General features: G+C 45.6%; 3 long non-coding RNA genes across 3 annotated transcripts; 1 reads left to right on the top strand and 2 right to left on the bottom strand.

Annotated features, from left to right (window-relative positions):
- Positions 1 to 313: 313 nt before the first annotated feature.
- LOC108497510 lies at positions 314 to 3,072 on the bottom strand. The gene is made up of 3 exons (XR_001874846.1): positions 2,945 to 3,072; positions 1,483 to 1,574; positions 314 to 398 (listed from the first exon to the last, which is right to left on the bottom strand). It is a non-coding gene; the product is annotated as an uncharacterized LOC108497510 (long non-coding RNA).
- A 1,922-nt stretch (positions 3,073 to 4,994) lies between these two features.
- LOC108497535 lies at positions 4,995 to 8,741 on the top strand. Its single transcript, XR_001874852.1, has 3 exons — positions 4,995 to 5,099; positions 6,183 to 6,764; positions 8,354 to 8,741. It is a non-coding gene; the product is annotated as an uncharacterized LOC108497535 (long non-coding RNA).
- LOC108497537 lies at positions 5,503 to 14,465 on the bottom strand. Its single transcript, XR_001874853.1, has 4 exons — positions 14,275 to 14,465; positions 12,317 to 12,630; positions 12,110 to 12,225; positions 5,503 to 5,617 (listed from the first exon to the last, which is right to left on the bottom strand). It is a non-coding gene; the product is annotated as an uncharacterized LOC108497537 (long non-coding RNA).
- Positions 14,466 to 14,930: the final 465 nt, after the last annotated feature.

Raw genomic sequence — 14,930 nt, 5'->3', positions numbered from 1 at the left:
CAATTGTTGTTGAATTGTTACCGTCTTAAAAAACCCATATATTTGATAGATTTCCCAAAGACTTCAAAGAGAGCTTTAAATGCTTGAGAAATATGTTTCTAAATATTTCAATCTGACTTTCCCCCCTGCATTTCTTTCCAAATTGCTACTTAATAGGGAACAATTATCTGCCAGATGGGACTCCAGAAAATGACTGTCTTAATTTCAAATCTTAAACTGATTCAGATCCTCGTAATTTTTGCACCACTTAAAGTCATCTGACGTTCCAGTTTATCTGCAATTCTGAGTGTTTGTTATTTATGTTCCACATTCCTGTGCAATAGGAAGAGATGCTGATGTTGGGTCTAGATGGGCTGAATTGCAAATTCCTCATCGTTTACATTGCAGTGGTTTCTTACCTGTAAGAGTAAGGCAACGCTCTGCTGTCACACATGGAAGGTTGTAATTCTTTATTCATCTCAGTTCAGAATGAACAATCCACCTTTTTGTATGTTTGCCATAAGATTGACATCTGTACCTTTAATATCTGCTCCTTTATAAGTGCAGTGGGTGGCAGCTGATAGCGATTTGTTAAACTGCCTGTCAGTGTCTAACCCACTCTGGGCTGTTTAAGGTTTGTTTAGCCATTTTTATTGTTTCTGGGGTGCAAAAAAATATGACTTAGCCCCTGACCCACATTGCAGTAAATTTCAAATGAAGGTGCTGATGCTGTGAAAGATGATATCAGCTGCAAAAAGAGTGGTTATCTGGGGAATGGTGGTTTGAGTTCTTTGTCAATAACTCCCATAAAATAGCAAAATGGAGTAGAAAGTTCTACAATGGCTGTCACAAAAATGACTAGTGATTTATGTGTTTGTAAGAGCCCAGAAATCCACAGATATGCTGTTGGAATCCTCAGCTGTTCCAGGATTGAGCTGCCCTCAGTTTAGTGGTGCTGAGCAGCACCTGGAGCACAGGTGGTGTGAGACCAACGGGGAGTGGAGGGACAGCTCAGTATGAACAGTGATGGCCTGACTGGGACTCACAGATCTGTGTGTTTGAGTGTGTGTGTGTAATTCTGAAGTGATTCCCCCCCCGAAGTCCAACACCCCCTGGAGCCCTGCCCTGGATGTTCAGGTAAAGCCATATGTTGACAGACACAGGAGTGAGCACTTGTCACTCAAGTCACCCTAACAGATGTCTTTTGAATCAAATTGCTAGTTCAAAAACCTAACTTCCACAACTGAAAAGGGGGTTCTGTCATTCACATTCCTGCAACAACGTTGTTAACCTCCAATGTAATGATTTTTTTTTCTATCTGTAAAATATTTTTATATATTGCTTGTAATATGGTAGATTAGCAATAAATGAAAGGGCATCATCTGCTGCAAGAGTGTTTGGTCTGTTCTTAAACACCTTTATTGCCTTTGCTAAACTAATATCAAGGGGCTGAGTCACCCACTTGATAGTCTTCATGTCCTTGTCATCCTCCTAAATACTCACAAGTGGGATGTGCATAAGGATGTCAGAGTACAGAATATTTCTTCTTTAATGAGTTGCTCAGTTCCCCTTTGCATCAAGATCCCACTCAGGTTCTGTAGATGAGATAGATCGAGTCATACAGGGACAATTTTATGAACTTCTTCATTTTCTCTTCTTGTCTATTTTCACCTCTTTTGATTTTCTATTCCCACCATCCCAATAAAAAGCCCCAAACAGTCCACATAACAGGTGCTGCAGACTTTCTACCTTAATAAAGAATTAATTTCTATCTGAGTAAATGTCCTTCTGCGTCAGTAGATGCTTTTTCAGAGGCTGGGGATGTACTCCATTTCATTGTTGTTCATCTAAATCCTAATCCTGCATTTCTCTACTGGAGACACTAAAAGAGACATTTTCATACTGCTGTGCTGGAAGGGTGCCCAGAGCCCATTATGCCTCAGTAAGAGGCGAGTTTATCCAGTGTGCAATTAAAGACATTTACCTTAACAAAATCAATATTATCCTTTGCATTTAAAACCAGAGAATTCAAACCATATTTGATGCATTTGCTGGACATGGAGCAAGCGCTTTGCTTTGCTTATTCACAAAAGCCTCGGAGCAGGCACCATGTGGAAGTTCTTAACTCCCAGAACCCTGTACAAAGGCTGGGAAGCTCATAAACCAGACAGGCCTCGCCAACAAAGAAGCTGTTACTGGCTGGGAGAGAACATTTTATGATGAGCAAATATATGGCACACAGGATTTTAGCTTTATTCAGCAACAGGAAAGTTTAAGTAACTTAACCTGGAAATTCCACAGTTAAGGGCTGAGAACCCGAGCACCTGACCCGATCCTCTGGCTTTAATTTATGTCTTGGGTCGGAATTAAAAGACTACAACAGTACCCCAGGTTTTTCGTCTTAACGGGAAATTTCCTGGATTTTGTAGACTTAACTCCCTCCTTTGTAACCCTTCAACATAGCTGACTCTTTTCCCAGTTTTCAGGGTAGCAGCAAGGAAGAACAATCCCTGTTTCTAATGAACATCTGGGTCTCGTATGAGCCCTCTCTCGCTCGCGTGCTCTGTTGTGTAAATATGCGATTTACAACTTCTTTTTCTTTTTTTGAATACAAATGTAATTTAGGCAATTTAAGAAGCTGCCTTTCAGCTTCATACCAGATTCTTTTCTAAATACATCATCACTGGCTTGCTCAGGTGGCCAAGCTCAACCAGGCTGCTGTAAGGGAGCTTCACAGGGAAGATGAGCTCCCACCCCACACCATCCTTATCTTCCCTATCCCTGGACCTTAGTTGGACCATCTGCTCCTGTGAACTCATCATTTCAGTGAACCCATGCTATAGAGGGGTTTGAATTAGTTTTATTTAGGAAGGGAAGGCCACAGCAGAGGATTTGGGCTCCTACTGACCTCAAGGGCAACACTGCTGGCACAGCAAAATTGCTGAGATTGTGAGCAACCACTTACCCTAAAAACCCAGGGGAAGGAGGTGGTGGGAGAGGCTGGCAGGAGTTGCATGCACACCAATGGGCCAAAGCCAGGCATTGGAGGTGACTGCAGTACAAAGGCACCTCTTTATTCAGCAGACCACTGAAATTATAGCTGAAATCAAGAGGGAGAGTTCAGAGGCAGCCCAGAGCTCGGAGGGCAGTCACTAAAATAAAAACATTATCTGTTACTCAGATATACACACAAACAGTAAAAGGATGTATTTTTCTGGGCTTTTGCAGTCTATTAGCTGCCTAACTGCCCATGAGAGCTCTGCTCTGCCTGGGGAGTTTGGATGAAATGGGCTCTCAGGCTGGGGATGGGCTGTGGGAGCAGCCAGCGTTCACCATACCAGCCTTGTTTTCCTCAGAAACCAAGCAGAAAGCACGGCAGCCCTTCCCAGCCAGCTGCATCAGTCATGCACAACTCTGGGATTTCATGCCATTAAAGAAGTTATTTCTAGGTGTTGTTAACTGCTCTAAGGGCTGGGCTGTGCCTGGTAAGAAACCAGCAGTAAGAAAGTGCAGTTTAACTCCTTGTACCCCTGGGCTTGACCTGAAGGTTTAAGTTGGCCTGAGTGTATTTTTCATGGACCCTTTATTTAACCTTATTGAAATGTGAGCAGTGTCATGAAAGCCTTCTCAGCTGCCTGCTTATATCAGCATGAGCAGACCCCTGAAATCAAAGCCCAGCTGATGTTTAATTTCTAAGCTTTTTCATATTAGGCTTCACTAAACGAAAAGTGGGGTAAGAAACCTTTCCCTTTTAACTCTCCAGTGACCAGTTCAATCAGGAGCACCTTTCTTTCCTTACTCTTTTTTCCAATTCTAAGCTCAGTTCTATAAATCAGGATTCTTTCTGGCTTCTATACAGGGCTCTTACAAGAAACCATATTGGCTTCATTTACCTTTAAAAAAGATCTTATACCATGAGAAAAAAATGGAAGGAATAAATGAAATTGAGCTGTGACCGCGTATCTTACACTGGCAGCACTATGTTAAGAGTTGGACTCTGATCTTAAAGGTCTTTTCCAACCTGAGTAATTCCATGATTTTCTAGGTTTTGGTGTGGGAATGGGCAGTGTAACACTTTGCCTCACAACAGCACCGCTCCCTCTCAGCTGCAGGCTGGGGCCAAGCAAAGTTTATAGAAAATGTGCTCTTTATACTGCATGGAGGGTTGTGTCTTTTTTTGTTTTCCCTAGCAAGAAAAAAAGTCTGGGAAAAATGCAGGGAAGGTTTGCTGCTGCACAGGATATCAGTGCCATCTGCAGGGAGCTGAGCTCAGCGCTGGTCCTGCACTGCAGCCCCGGGGCAGGGACCCACCTGAGAGACCCCCCAGAGGGAGCAGGAGATGGGCTGGCCATGGAAAACCCTTCCCAGGGTGGCCAGCATTTGGGGAGAGGGAGGCAGGGTCCTGATGGCAGCAGCAGCACGTGCTGCACCCTCTCACATCCCAGCCTCCCACCCAGCACCGTGTCACGGCTGAGCTGTGAGCAGGTGTCACAGCCACTCTGATCCTCCCCACTCTCACAGCCAAGGACAGCCGAGGCACTGCCAGGCAAAGCTGTTACCCCCCAACACACACACATGCACTTTTCCAAAATCTTGGTTTTCCAGGCTTCCATGCAGTTTGGTTCACCTTGTGCTGCCTGGTTCCCTCCAAAGAAAGCAGGGAATTTTCTGGGCTGATCTCCGCTCCCGTGTCCCACACAGCAGGCAGGGGGTGATGGTCAGGGATGAGGCCTTTTCTATTACTCACAGCAGCTCTGTGTTTAACCAGTGTTTGCACAGCAGCTGCGATGACAACCAGGCACAAACCCGGTTATCAGAAGTCTGAGCCCTCATCAATACCCACAGCCCTGCTCCCCCAAATTCATGAGGTTTGAGGTGGCTGCCAGCACCTCATACCCAGGAATGACCCCTGAGGGAGGTTGAGTGTTGCAGGTGAGGGCTGGCTCCCTGGAAGGTGAGCAGCCTCAAGTTCCATGGAATCATCTGGCATGGAAACCGCAGGTCACGTTGACATTGTTGCTGTTGGCACAGCATTCCTGCTGCTCTAGGAGAAACACCAGCCTGTTTTTCATCTGTCCTTTGTTTCTGATTTATGGATCCCTCTAAAGCAGAAGTGAAAGGTATTCACTTCATTTATGTTATGTGGTAGAAAGTGGGACTTCAAGAATGGCTGAAATCCTGCTGCAAAGACAGCAAATTCCAGGTTTATTTCCACTTCAATGGGTACAACATTTGCATACTAAGCAGGAAGTCACTGAGTAGTTGTTATGAGCAGAAATTCAAGGTATATTTTCTACCCTGTAATAACATGGGTTTATTAATCACTGCTCAAACCCAGACCTTGCTGGTTTAGAGGCTGGAGTTGCCCCCATTGTGTATTGACATTATACCTGACCCATTTTGCTGCTTCCCTCGTTGTTCCCCTCCGACTCTACCAATGGCACTGATGCCTCAGTAATCCCAGGCAGCAGGAATTGCAGGAGCCTTGGCAGCAGGGAGGAGTGACACCCAAAAAGAGGGAATCTTGGCATGGTGTGGCTGCAGGAGCCTCTTACCTGGCTGCAGATCCGGCTGAAAACCTGTCAGCACCGGAGGCAAATTGGATTTCATCCCCCTCAGGATCAGGGGCTGGATCCAGCTGTGGGAAGGAGAGGGGTAGGCTGGGGTGAGATGACACAGCAGAGAGAACAGCAGAGCACTGGCTGTGCCACCAGGGCTCTGGCACAGGGACATCAGGAAACCTGCCATGCCTGGCTCTGTCCATGCCCAGTAGTGGCCCAAACTACCTGTAAGAAAGCCTCTGACACAGAGTCATCCAGGTGCCAGACAAGCTTCTCTCTCTACCCTGGGACCCCTCCCCTGTACTGTCCTTACCTGAAGTGTTGTTTAAAGCCCAGTTCATTCACCTGTCCCATTTTTTCCCCATTCATCTCTGTGTAATTTTAAATATCCCCCTCCAAGATGTACAAATCCAGCTGACAGATAATAGCCCTCAGGGGAGATGCTGCCCATCAGCAGACACAGAACCACCCAGTGAGAGCACTGGGTTTTCCCAAATCTTTTTTTTTCCCCTTAGCTGTTAAAAGAGAAGAGGGGGAAGAGGGAGAGTTCATACACAAAGTATGTATGAACTTGGTTGCTGAGAGACTTCAAATCTCCCTAATGAATAAACACAGTGCACTTAATTTTGTTTATGAAAACAGACTTATTGTGATGGCAAAAAGATGAGTCAGTGCCCTGGGTGAGGGGAGAGCAGCAGCTGGAGACACTCACCGAAAAGCAATGCCTCGGAAACCAGAGCAGCTCTCATGTCCAGCAGTGCCAAGAGATGCAATTTCTCCTCTAACAAGAACCACCAGGACACAGGGAGTGGGAGAAGGCTTCCTCATGACCTGGCAATTGGCTGCTGAGCGAATATTGCCATGAAAAGTAGAAGATTTGTGAACAAGCAGAGGACACTGCACATCCCGCTCCCACCCAGCCCATCCCGAGGATGCTCCTGGAGCTGGACTGAGCCTGGCCTGGGCTTGGGCTCCTGGGGAACAACTTCAGAGCTGCTGCTGGTCCCTCACTGAAACACAGCACAGAGACACCAGGGAAGGTGTAGATTTGAGCCTCTCAAGCAGGAGGAATTGCTGACTCCAAGAAGCACATTCCCCATCCACCTCTGCATCCCCTCTGATGTTTTTGGCATTTATTTTGGACAAATATGAGTGAGGTGGGATCTGAAGCTGTCCCTGTTGCTTCCTGAACAGGTGAAGCCTCCTGAGGCTTCACATAAGCAGGTGCAACATGAACATTATTTCCCTTAAATAATTTTACTGGCTATAGAAAAGTCGCATCATTAGAGTGACTTCCCACACGTCCCATCTTCCCAAGATGTCCAAAACACACCCTACCCTGTGCCTGTGAGGAGCCCTGAGTTGTCAAACACATTTTCCTCCTCCCTGCAGCATTGGGTGACATGTCACCCTGCCACCAAGCACCTCTGCAGAGCCAGGCTGGTCAGATCTTCATCTGGTCCTCAGCACGTTGCTGGCACTTCATAAATAACTCCAGCCCTTCCTTCAGATCATGGGCCTGTTGTTTTCCCTCCTCAGTTTCACTGATGTAAATCTGCCACGTCTGCATGAGCTGTGGTGATGAATGACCCTGAATAAGGACCCACTCAGCCAACTCTCCCTGGACAGAGCCCCATTGTGTGCTGGGGGGTAACACACAGGGCTCTGTTCAAACAAAATCAGCCCAACACAAGTTCAAGACTTTTCCTTCCTTCCTTAAAAAAGAATTGAAAAAAAAAAAGAAACCCGGTTTGCTGAAGGCCAAGCATGGAGGAAGGAAAGAAATTTCAATTAAAACCCTTAAAAGCCTAAAATTACTCAGCTTACATTGGTGCCTGGATCAGATATGCAGGTGAATATACTGGACATAAGCACAAACCATACCAAGATCAAGGTTTTTAGGCACCACAGAGGTACCACCACTTCTGTGCTCCCTAAAAATGTCCCACAAAGACTGAAATGTGTAAAGATTTAAAATTCTCTGTGTTCTGCTTTCCACATAAGGCAGAGAAGAGCCTGTCCCTGCAGTTACAATCTCTCATGGCTAAAAGACAACAAACCAAAAAGAAATTATGGATTTTAGCACTGGGTTATCCGTTATTAAGGGGCCTTTCAAGCTTTTGCCATATAGCAGAAGAAATCAAGGGCTCCTGGGGTTTGGACTTTGCTCAACAAACACACAGTTGTTATTTTCAACTATTTAAACCCATTCTCTAACAAGCTAAACTATTGCATCAATGCTGGTAGAGAAAGGATGGGGCTCATGGATTTTCATCACTAAAACTTAACCTTTAGTAAAAAAAATCACCAGCTATAGAAAATATACATAGAAGGATAATAATGCAGAGCATGTAACACACCCAGGCTGACCAAGGTGGATTTTTACACTGATTTTGCACTAGCACACATTAAAATACAGGTAAAAAGCACCAAGGTGTGACTCTTAATGGTTCACAGTGCAACTGTTGTGTTCTATTAGTTGGTTTTACCTTTTATGTTATTTCTTTGTCAGTGTGATTAATGTGCTCTCTGCCTCACCCAGCCAGTGCTCCCCACATTAAGAGGAAACTGCTGTTTCAGAGGGTTATTAATTCAGCATTTTGCAACAGTAACTGTATGCCCAACTTTAAAAATTGTTTTCAAAGTGAGTTACATATCAAATGAAGGCTTGGATAAATAAAGGCCATCAAGCAATAAACTGTGCTAGTTACAGGCCAGTACTTTCTGTTACTGTAATTCACAGAAAAACTGTCATAAAAGAGTGAAAACTCTGTAATCCAAGACCTTTTCCTCTTTTTTTTTTCTCGTACCAGACTTGTCCCCTAAAGCTTAAGATGGCTGAATCACAGATGGATCCTTTTCCAGTTCCTTTGAAGTTCCTGATTAAGCAGTGACTTTTCATGTATCTTCAATACAAAGCCAATTCCTCATCTGCCACAAGAGCAGCAAATGGAAGAGGATGTGACACCAGCCCAAACAAAATGCCAGAAGTTTCCACAGAAAACTGTGGAAATTCCTCTCTGAATTCTCAGAAAAGTCAAACTTTTCAGGTTCCCTGGCTCCAGAGCATGAAGTGGAGGCACCATCTCCCTGCATCCCTGGTTCCATGAGAGCCCACTGGATTTGCCATTTTGCTGTGCTCTGTCTGCTCCTGCTATAGGAAGGTCTTGGCCCTCCTTAAGTCATACACAAGAAATACAAAGAAATAATAGTGAATAATAATTTTCCCATAAGATCCATTTCAAATACTCTATATCCAAAATACTTATAATTCAGGGCAAAAAAAAAGAAAATCTATTAAAAACTAATTCTGTGGTACTAAAGTTGGCTCAAACCAGCCCCTTAAAAACAAACAAAAAAACCCCCTAAGCACTGTAGATTAGTTGGCTTTTCACCAACCAGCTCTGATTGAAAATCAAAGGCAGATGTGAGCAGAAAAGCAGCAATTTCAGCTCTCCCAGCAGCCGCCTGTTGTTGGCACGGGCCCGAAAAATATCATTTCAAACTGGTACCGGCTGGACCCGCTGCAGCCTTCGTGGCAATTACGTGGCCAGAGTGTTCCTGCTGTCCCTTCTCAGATAAACAGAGCTTTCTGCAACAGAGGGAGCAGGGATTAAGGCAAAGAAAAAGGGCTCAGATGGGAAAGCTTAGTTTCCTTACATCTGAGGGGTATGTGTGCAACTCAGCATGAGGAGTGAGAGCTTTAGCCAGGAAATCCATCTTTTGGCTAGTCCTTGAGAATGCCTGGATGGGGAGAGTCCTCTTGCACAGGGCAAAGGGGCTCCATCACCCCAAACTGTAACCACCATCCAGAGAACAGCAACAGGCTGGGGAAGGGGAAGACAAGAGACTGAACAGCTTTAAACTCCTTTAAAATAGAAAAGAAGAAGAAAGAGAGAGTGTGATGATAAAAGATGTTTTGTGCTGCGCTGGCAGAGGAGCAGAATTGATGATGTGATGAGTCAGTTCCCTCTCCAGCATTAACAACCCTCCACATGCCTCTTCCAAAAGCAGCCTCTGTTCGGGGTCCCTGGCTCCAACATCAGCAACACTTTCCTTGGGACAAGGATCTGTCTGCTCTCAAACTTGACTCTTCTAAAACCACCACTGCACCAGGACAAATGATTTCAGGGCTGGAGGGGCTGCCTGTCTTCTGGGCAAGAGACAGCGTTTTGTATCAAAATACATTTCATGTGAATGATCCTATTTATGGTACAAATTTCAGCCTATTCTAGCTTGCCATACCCAGAAATACAAAGAGAATTAAACTTGAAGAAGTGAAAATCAGATCCACTTCCACATGCAGAACTGAACTTTGCAGGATTTTTTCTTTTTTTTTTTTTTTTTTTGTTTGTTTGGTTGGTTGGTTGGTTGGTTGGTTGGTTTTTTTGGTTTTTTTTGTTTATACCACTGGATAGACTTCTCTGCGCTCCGAAATGTTCCCTCCCTTGTGCAGGATGCCTGCAGTGACTATCACACAAATGACACATTGTCCCTTGGAAAAAAAAGATGTGCAAAATGAGACTTGACTCAGAGACCTGCTCACCAACAGCAGCAAAAATTCCTCTCCAAGTGTTCTACAGAAGGAGTCAGAAGGTAACTCTCTCCTGATTATCTCTGAAGAGTGAGAACTTGGAATATCTCTGCAATACAGTGTACCAATGTGCTTTTTAAAAGAAAATAATTAAGTCTGTAATAATAGACAGCCTCAGAAGCATTCGTTTTTTCCCTTTTCTCTACAACAAAATAATCTGAGAACAGCAATGCCATTAAAATAGGGAAAGTGGAAATAAGATCCTTGAACTAGAAAACCATTCACCAACATGTCCAGGGATAAAATATCAGCTCTGCCTCATGACTCATCTCTGAATCTATTGCTATTTAAATACTCAAGTACTTTGAATTTTATGTGGTCACGATAAATAGCAACAGGCAATTGAATTCTCATCCTCAGTGTGCAGCGCTCAGTTTAGGAAAGCTCTCCACCTCACCATCTGCTTTCTCTTCCCCCTTTTTCTTATTTCTGCATCATCTTGGATTTCTACTTCCTTTTTCTCCCAAGAGAGCACAGAACCCTAAAAAGCACTCCCAACATCGCAGAACCATCTTGAAAGAAATGCGGAATATTCCATGGTTTTTTACAGGAGCAGCTTTCATACTCTACACAGGAAAATGCTGTATATTTCCTATTAGAAAGTCTTTGAAGGTATCTCCATATTGTTCTGTCATCAGGCCCAGCAAAAGAACAGCAAAGACAGTCCTAATTAATTGCTGTGTCACTCTGAAAACTAAGATTTTTGCCTGCTTTTGGTCAGTATCTCCTGGAGTATCTTCACACAGGACAACCACAGTTCCCTGGAGGCTCATGCCAGTGCCCTCTGCATCTGCCCAAGCAATTCTGTGTGCTTGAAGCCCACCTTGGAACTTCCTTCCCACCCACAAAAGGTGAATAATATCTACCCAAAACACTGACAGCTGTGGCTGCCCCCTTAATTCTGCACTTCGAGCCACCAGGCACCTTGCAAGTGATTTGTTCAGAAACTGCCCAGCTTGAAATCAGCTCCCCCTCAGCTCTGCATGGCTGAGATGTCCCTGCCCGGGGTGGAGGAGCTGCTGGGCTGGGGACAGTGTGGGAGGGTGATAGGAACAGCACTGTCCAGGTGACCAGACATCCCTCTCCCTTTGGCTCCATCTCACCTGCAGACTTTGGGCACTGGAAGCAGGATTGGTCCACACTGGTCCTTCCCTCTGACCCATCCCTGAATCCTGACCTGGGACAAAGTGCCAGTGGCTCATGGGCAGATACTCAAAGGTTTAAACTGACACAGAAAGGACAATGTGGATTTCTAGTCCTATGGATTATGAGGAAAATCTCCTCCCTCTCAAGACAAGCCAAGAGGATTTGGTGTCAGAGCCTGCATGCAGGCAGAGGCCATGTGTGTGAGGAGCACAGGAACATGGAGACAAGCTCTGTGCACGCAAATTTAGGTCCATTTGGTTAGTTATTGGCCTGGTGGTAATCTGGGTCTGGTATACAAAGTGCTTCAATCCCAGTTTGGGATTCATACTGGAAAACAGAACCCCTGAATTCACAGCCCTGTTTTTGTCTCACTGGGGTGAGCCTGGGGCTGCACAAAGGCACCCATTTTGCTCAAACCTTTCCCTCAAGACAGAGCTAGAGCTGGACTCCAGCCAGCAAGCTGCTTATGGGCGATCCAGGCTTTAATGGACTTGAACACACAGTCCATTAAAGGCATCAGCATTTCCCAAAAGCTGGGTGATGTGGCTCTTCCGAGCCTGCTGGCTGCTGACCCCGAAACCTAAGGAACAACCATGATTTCAGTGGCAATAACTTCAGGACAGTCATCCAGATACTCCAGAGCTGGGTTTTCAGCCTTTCTCCTCTTGCCAGAAAGGGCTTTAGTGCTAAACCCAAAGCCTTCCAGCTCCTTTGTTGTGGAGCTCTGTCCTGCACTGGGACAGCCTGAGCCAAAAACCACTTGCCAGTTCCTCCTGCATGGCTGAGGCTCTACCCAGGAGACTTTTCTGCAACACCCACCAGTTCTTACCTGTTTTTCTTAAGACTCAAGTACCCATCAAGCTCCACAGCTCCACCATTTATGTCCCATGTGTCAGAGTGTGCATCCATATGGAAGCACCTGCAGTATTCCCGCTACCAAGGTCACTGTGGAGAACGTGTGTGGGAATTTGGATCAGACAAGTGCTGTTTCAGCATTAGGGCTTACCAATCACAACCCTCCAGGTCACATCCCTACCTCACAGAGGGATCCAACGTGCACATTGCTCCTTCTCTGCTCTCCAAGGGATTCGCCACATCTGCGATACATTACAGCCTTCTCAAAGAAATGTTGTCTACATTAAGTAGAAGTATTTAATTAGCACTTCATTTGGAGCATGTGGTACAGCTCACAGTTCCATTTTGGGCCAGAGATGGTTTTCAAGGGTGGGTGGAAAACAGCTGAGGATGCCAGGAGCCCAGTGCACTCCCAACAGGCACTCACTGCTCCTCTCTGTTCTCACATCACTGCAGGCTCTGCAGGGAACTGCCGCCGGTTGTGGCCCCAGTGAACTGGAAACACAAAGCAAATACAACAAAAACAACTCATAGAATGAATATTACACGTGTCATGTGTCACCTCCATCCTCTTTGTCACCTGTGGCTACTCGGGTGTGCGGGTCTCACAGGAGGGAGGTTGCTCCTCCTGCAGGTCTGGGGAGGTGGAAGCTCCTTCCCTGTCCACACCAGGCAGGGCGCTGTGCCCGGTGCTGCCTCGCCCCGGGGAAGCCCCGGTGACTCAGACACCCCTGTGAGTCACCTCCCTCCCCAGGGAGGGGATGATGTGCTGCTGCCAAGGTTTGCACACCCTGGGCTGGGGACAGGAGTGTAGGGGTGGTGTCCCCCATCCCCAGCGTTGCAGGAGCTCCCTCATCCAGGCACACAGGTTCCCTACTCCCTCTGGGATACCCATCCCTAATCCCACCCGTCCTAAATAGTTTTACAAACAAACGTCTCCAATATCGTTTAATGGAACTTGCCCATGATTCAAGTGTCTGTGTTGGCCTAAATATTCCCCTTTGGAAGGAGAGCCAAAGCCTCAAATGTGAGCTTCTAGCCAGGGTTGAGAGCAAGTCAAAAGACATCTTACAGGCAGACAAGAGCAAAATCACTGTCTCAGAGCCACTGGAGAGATCCAGCTCAGCATTTCACATTTCTCAAGCTGAAATCTTGACCTGGCCAGACTCAAGTTTTTGCATCTGCTTGAACCCCAAACCCCGGATGCCTACTAACTTCTCAGTACCCACAAAAAACCCCAAATAAACAAAAAAAACCCTTGGTACATGTAGCAAATATGCTGTAATATCATCAGAATAAATCTCTACCAGACTTGTTAAACATTACAGCAGAAGGACAAGACCAAGACATTGTGGGTTTGTGTGGTTTTATACATAAATGCACACACATCTATCCACTCATGTAGATATATTAATATAGCTATCTGTGTGTATATATATGTGTATATATATATGATAAAAACTCTTCCTTGGCAGTACCTAAAACTGCTGTTAAGATCAACATGGCTGTGGTGAATAAAATCACTGATTGGATTCATAAAATCACTGATTGTCACTTTTCTAGTTTATGTGCAATGTTTCCACAATTTTCTATACTGCAGCAATATACTGCCCTATCTCTTTGCAAATGTTCTCACTGCTGCAAGTGGCACTAGTAATCTATTTTTTTTTAATTCTCTTAGAATATTTCTTTCAAGTATCACATTCTACTAGAATATGGCCATTATCATACAGTTATCACTGGGGACAGCAAGTGACACAGCTCAGGGACAAACAGCACTGCTGTCATTTTGATGCAAGAGATTCACACACAAAATTTAAATGTTAAATGGATGGAAGGCAACACACTTTCTGGAGCAGATTTCTGATTTCTGAAATGCAGCTAAGAGAATACTAAGACTGCTACGAAATCTATAGTTCAGGCTATGAAACGACCTTCCGAGACTCATATTTTAACCCTTGGCCCTCACTGCTAAACATCCTCTCACTGTCTCCATCCTGCATGTGCACAGTCTGTGCTTCAGAACCCCCAGAGCTGCCTTGGGGAGCAGACACTCCTCAGCCTTCCCTCCTGTGTGCACGGGGGCTTGTCCACACGTAGCCAGACAGACTTTTCTCTGTTAGGAAGCTCTGAACACACCATTATTGTGGGCACAAACTTGGATTTCCTTTAAAAGTACAGTTGCATGAGGTAGAACTCCCCAATATTGTCTCTAACACTGGGAAGCCTTGTTCTCTGCAGGGGTATTTGAGCTCAAGCCTCTTTGGAGGCTGTTGTATTAAGGAGCTGTTCTCTGTCTCTGGGGTTATAGATCTCATTGAAACATGTAATTTAGTGACTCTGCTCCAGGGGATTACAAAGCTCACGTCAGGCCGTGCTCAGACATGGTGCAGTGATGATATCACAGAATCACAGAATGGTTTGGGTTGGAAGGAACCTTAAAGATCATCCCATTCCACCCCTTGCCATGGGCAGGGACACCTTCCACTAGCCCAGGTTGCTCCAAGCTCTGTCCAACCTGGCCTTGGACACTTCCAGGGATGGGGCAGCCACAGCTTCTCTGGGCAACCTGTGCCAGGGCCTTCCCACCCTCACAGGGAGGAATTCCTTCCCAATATCCCATCTAACCCTGCGCTCTGTCAGTGTGAAGCCATTCCCCCTTGTCCTGTCCCTCCAGGCCCTTGTAAATAGTCTCTCTCCATCTTTCTTGTAGCTCTTTCCGGCACTGGGAGGCCACAATTAGGTCATCCCAAAGCTTCTCTTCTCCAGGCTGAACAATCTCAATTCTCCAGGGC

The sequence above is a fragment of the Lepidothrix coronata genome, unplaced genomic scaffold (genome assembly GCF_001604755.1).
Source record: "Lepidothrix coronata isolate B3197 unplaced genomic scaffold, Lepidothrix_coronata-1.0 Scaffold49, whole genome shotgun sequence".
Classification (NCBI taxonomy): Eukaryota; Metazoa; Chordata; class Aves; order Passeriformes; family Pipridae; genus Lepidothrix; species Lepidothrix coronata.
Note: the sequence above shows the minus strand (reverse complement) of the source record. Positions and strands in the feature narration are given on the sequence as shown.